A 6,000-nucleotide genomic window follows, 5' to 3' on the forward strand; every position below is an offset into this window, starting at 1 on the left:
GTAGCAACATGGATGGAACTGGAGAGTGTTATGCTAAGTGAAATAAGCCATACAGAGAAAGACAGATACCATATGTTTTCACTCCTGTTTGGATCCTGAGAAACTTAACAGAAGACCATGGGGGAGGGGAAGGAAAAAAAAAAAAGAGAAGGAGGGAGGCAAATCATAAGAGCCTCTTAAAAACAGAACAAACTGAGGGTTGATGGGGGGGTGGGAGGTAGGGGAAGGTGGGTGATGGGTATTGAGGAGGGCACCTGTTGGGATTAGCACTAGGTTTTCACGAGCATTTCCCTGATTTTGAGTGACGTTGAGCATCTTTTCATGTGTCTTTTGGCCACCTGGATGTCTTCTTTGGAAAGCTATCTGTTCATGTCTTCTGCCCATTTTTTAATTGGCATTTTTGTCTTATGTTTTGAATCATATAAGTTCTTTCTGTATTGTGGATAATAACCCTTTTTCAAATATGTCATTTGCAAATATATTTTCTCATTCTATACGTTGTCTTTTAGTTTTGTTGGTTGTTTCCTTTGCGGTACAGAAGCTTATATTGTGATGTAGTCCCAATAGTTTATTTTTGCTTTTCTTTCCCTTGCCTTAAGAGAATACCTAGAAAAATGTTGCTGTGTCCGATGTCAGTGAATTTACTGCCTGTACTCACTTCTAGGATTTTTATGGTTTCAGGTCTCACACTTAGGTAATTAATCCATTTTGAATTCATTTTTGTGTGTGGTATATGAAAATGGTGCAGTTTCATTTGTCTGCATGTCGTTGTCCAGTTTTCCCAATACCATTTGTTGAAGAAGTCTTTTTCCTATTGAATGCTCTTTCCTGATTTGTCAAAGATTAACTTACCATATAATTGTGGGTTTATTTCTGGATTTTTTACTCTGTTCTATTGAAATGTGTGTCTATTTTTATGCCAGTACCATACTGTATTGATTACTACAGCTTTGTAAAATTGGGGTCTGGAATTCTGGTGCCTCCAGCTTTGCTTTTCTTTTTCAAGATTTCTTGGGCTCTTCAGGGTCTTTTGTGGTTCCATACAAATATAGGATTGAGTGTTTCTAGTTCTGTGAAAAATGCTGTTAGTATTTTGGTAGGGATCACACTAAATGTGTAAATTGCTTTTGGTAGTATAGACATTTTGATATCTGTGCTTCCAATTCATGAGCATTGATTGTCTTTCCATTTCATGATGTCATTTTCAATTTCTTTGCTCAGTGTTTTATAGTTTCAGAGCACAGGTATTTCACTTCTTTGGTTAAAGCTAGACAGTGGCTGTCTACCAGACTTAGGCTTTCTTTCATGGTGTTCTTTGTGAGACAGTGCTCCGTGGTGTGGTTGTAGTATTGCTTCATGTTTCTCAGAAATAAGTGGTTACTCTTCATTTGGCTTGTGAAAATCTTGGTCTTGTTGTCAAAAATCTTGGCTCTTCCATCAGCCACTGGACTCAAGACTTTCTCTTCATCTCCTCATTTTCATGGCAGATGAAAGGTTGGTAGTTAATGAATCCCAAGACAGTAAATGCGAGGACTTCTGGAGCTGGTTCAGACACAGCCAAGGAAAAATGCTGTAGACAGCGCATTCCTGAGGTAGGAACCAGTGCCTTCAGAGGAAGCTCCAGTATTTATGAGTTAGGTACTAATTATCCATGTGTGGGGAATAAGTGTGAGTGTCTGTGTGTGTATGTGTGTGCATGCTCGTGTTGTATGATAGGAGAGACAGGGCATACAGAATACAATAGTGGAAAGACAATGACACAACAACCTCCACCCCACCCCCCACCACCAAAGTGATATTCAAATCCCACACCCATTGTACACTGATGGGATTCAGCAAAACAAAAAAGAAATGTTACTCTAATCCCCAAAAATAAAAGTGCCATCAGGGCACCTGGGTGGCTCAGTTGCTTAAGCATCCAACTCTTGATTAGTCTCACAGTTGTGAGATGGGGCTCCATGCTGGGTATGGAATGTTCTTAAGATTCTCTCTTTCCCCTCTCCCTTTGCCCCTCCCCTGCTCTCACATGCTTTCATGCTCTCTATCTTTCTCAAAAAAGAAAAGTTCTGTGAAAAAGCTGATCTTGAACAGGGTTTGAAGAAGTGGAGGCATCAGGAGGAGTGGGGGAGATTTAGAAATATTCTCATGGCTCTGGCTGAGGTGTTAGTACCCTGGAATGGGACCCTCTCCAAGTCCACTGCTGTGATGTCGTAGCATCCCAACCCCTGCTAGCCCCACCTTTCTTCTGACCAAGGTCCCCTTCTTTCACATCACCCTCCCTGTCACTGTGGAAAAGGCACTGGCCTCAGAGTCAGGGGTTCCAGCCCCACCACACCCTCTGTTTCCTGCGAAAGTCACTCCCTTCTGTGGCCTAGGCTTCTTTATCTCTAGAACAAAGCCATGAAGCTACAAGGCCCAGGGCCTTCCAGTCCTGCTATGTGACAGTTGTAGAGCCCAAGAAGTCACCAAGGGATCCAGGTGATGAGTGTGAAGGAGGAGGTGCAGGAGTAAGGAGGGATGCTCCAAGAGAAGGCACAGCCTGCAGCTGTTCTTGTCCTAGCCTCCCTGCTCCTCCTGTTCTGTCCCTCAAACTCCATTCTATCCCAGGACCTTTGATTCATCCTTCTTCCCTCATGTGGCACACTCTCCCCATCTCTCTGCCACAACCTTTGGTCTTACATCCTTCTGGTCTCCGCTGAAATGTTACTTCCTTGGGGACAGTTTGCCTCCCTCCTCCAACCCCCTGCTGCAACCTGGGTAAGATGGGTAGCTTCTGCTCATGTGCAGCCATGGCCAATGAGCATCACGTGATTGCACGTTCACCACCTGCCTCTGTGCATTCCATGTAAACGGTGAGTTTTCTTTTTTGTAGATCCCTATCCTTTGTGCCTGTCACAGTACTGTGTTAGGGTGCTCAGGGAAACAGATACAAGAAGATATGTGCATAGAGTGAGAGGTGGGAGAATTTCAAGGAACTGGCTTATGGGACGGGGGCGGGAGTTGGAAGTCCAAAATGTGCAGGGCAGGCGGGCAGGCTGGGTGTGCGAGCAGAGCTAATGCTGCATTCGTGATCCAAAGGCAGTTTGGACAACGATCTGCGTTGTATTTCTTCTCTCTGAGATTAGGAGAGTCTTCAATTTATCATTATCCTCATGTTGCATAACTTCTGAAACCATGTATGTTTGACTTTTCCTTTGTTTTTATGGTCAGTATGCAACAATTCTTGTGGAAATAATAGATGTAAATTCAAGAACTGAAATAGAATACAAAGAAATAAGCAGTAAGAATGAAGTGACAAAGCTTAAATACCTTTTAATATTGCTTTGAAATATACTAATCATGAATCTTCTGGGTCTGAGAGGAGACAGGGAGCCACAACACTAGTGATGAATCACAGCCTGATGTGTAACAGAGCATCTACTATTGTACAAATGTTATAATGAGTGGGAGTGGCTTCCAGACTGTGTATGATTTAGTTCAATACTATTTGACATTTCTAAAATTAAAGAAAAAAACCCTGCTACTCTGCCAAAACTCACTGGTGTCTTACTCTTGCTAGCCATGTAAATATTATGTGCAAATCATGCTCCAAGGCTGTGTGAATGTGAATGTGCTGAAAGCATGCTGTCAGTGCTCAGAATGCAATGAACAATTAGCAATAATCAAGAAGAACTTTTTGTAAATGAACTTCACACAGTAAAGTCTTTGAAATACTAAAACTTTCTATTAACAATACTTACAGGGTTGGGACGCCTGGGTAGCTCAGTCGGTTAAGCGTCCGACTTTGGCTCAGGTCATATCTCACAGTCTGTGAGTTCAAGCCCTGCGTCAGGCTCTGTGCTGACAGCTCAGAGCCTGGATCCTGCTTCGGATTCTGTGTCTCCCTCTGTCTCTGACCCTCCCCCATTCATGCTCTGTCTCTCTCTGTCTCAAAAATAAATAAACATTAAAAAAATTTTTTTTTAATTTAAAAAAAATACAGGGTTGATAACAGCAGCAAACATTGAAAAATTTCCATCAGAATTTTGCACTATGGGGAAGGTTTAAGATGGCAGAACAGCATGGAACCTCTCAGCTTGTCTCATCCCTGAAATGCAGCTAGATCAACACCACACCATTTTGTACACCTAGGAAATGGATCTGATGATTAACACAACAATCTGCATGACTTGAGCCACAGAACTCAGCAGGTACTTGGTGGAGAGAGGTGAACTGGGGGAGAGAAAAGCCATGGATGATAGATAAACTGAGGATAATGATAAGCTGTTTTTGTGGAAAAAGGACAGAGAAAGGGGGGTGGGGAAGAGAGTGCAGTGCATCTGCAGGAAAAGCACTCCCCTGAAAGCAGCTGGAGAGAAAGAGAAAGAGTGAAAACACTCTCAGGGGACTGAACAAGAAATCTGTTCCTCGAAATCACTGATGGGGAGAGAAGAGAGGGTTTCAGTACCATTAGGATTCTATAAACAGTAGAGCACAGAGTCTGAAATCCCTGAGCTCAGTGCCTGGTGGTGCTCTGGTGAGGAAGTAGGGTGAACCTCCAGGAGCAGGCAGAGAGGTTTGAGGGGTTCTTGTGCCCACATGGGGAGAGGCAGTTCTCTGCCTGGAGAGCATTTGGTAGAGGCCATATGGCGTCCCCATAGACAAAGGTTCCAGCAGACCCCAGAGAGCAGCCACGTTTGCTGATTTTGGGACAAAGACTCCAGAATATGGTGAAACCTGGTGGTGGCTGTGTATTGTGAATTGCCATAATCTCTGAACTTCTGCTGCTGTGCAAATGCGCGAACATTTTCTTGGGCAAGCCAGCACCGGGCCACTGCTCAGTGAGACACTCCCCCAGAGAATCCGCAGGAGTCCAAGTCAAAAGGGTCTCTGAAGTGAGGGTTTTGGAAACACAGCCCCATCTGAGATAAAACTCTGGGGGAAGGTGCCACCTGGTAGGTGAATGTCTGGACACAGACAGGATTGAGGCGGGCCGTGGACAGAGGCCTGAGACAAAGGAAGGGTGCTTGATTGTGGGTCAATGAGAGTGCAAAGTTCCTGCGCCAGAGAGTAAGAAAGTGGGTGAAGCCATTTTCACCTCTCCCCCACCCCACACACAAATGCAGGTGCACATCCATGCACACCACACCTACCACCCCAGTAAGTTTATCAGCACCACCTAGTGGACATCGGAGCCATTGCACTGGAGCCCCACCCAACTGTACCCTCCAAGCATATCCCCTAGAGGACCACCACAAGTCCCTCTACCTGCTTAGTGTATGGACTATAGAGTGCTTCATAGTTTGAGTTCTAAGGGAAACAGGATGTAACTTCATTTGGGTTTCATTCTGTTTGCTGGTTAATTTATTTAAAAAAATTTTTAAATTATTTTTTACTATGTTTTTAATTTTTTTTTGTAAATTCTTAATTCAATTTCACTTCCTTTATTTCATTTTATTCTATTTTGATGTATACATTTTCTAATTTTTAAATTTTTTCTTAACCTTCTTTTCTTTCTTTTCATTTCTTTTCTTTCCCCTTTTTCTGTCTTCTATCAAGATTCTCTCAACAAGTAGACCAAAACATACGCAGGATCTAGCTTTTATGATTTTTGTTCTGTTTTTAATTTTTTAATTTTATTATTTTTTTCTTCCTTAAAATTACAAAACTAAGGAATTTCACCCCAAAAGAAAGATCAGGAAGATATGAAAGCCAGGAGCTTAATCAACACAGATATAAACAAGATGTCTGAACTAGAACTTAGAATCACCATAATAAGAATACTAGTTGGGACTGAAAAAACCATACAATCCTTTTCTGGGGAGGTAAAAGAAGTATAACCTAGTCACGATGAAATTAAAAATCCTATAACCGAGATGCAATCTTGAATAGTTGCCATGACAGCAAGGATAGACAAAGCAGAGTAGCAAATTAGTGATATATAAGACAAAATTGTGGAGAATAATGAAGCAGAAAAAAGGAGGGAAATACAAGACTTAGAGAACTCAGAGATACATTAAA

The sequence above is a fragment of the Panthera tigris genome, chromosome B2 (assembly GCF_018350195.1).
Source record: "Panthera tigris isolate Pti1 chromosome B2, P.tigris_Pti1_mat1.1, whole genome shotgun sequence".
Taxonomy (NCBI): domain Eukaryota; kingdom Metazoa; phylum Chordata; class Mammalia; order Carnivora; family Felidae; genus Panthera; species Panthera tigris.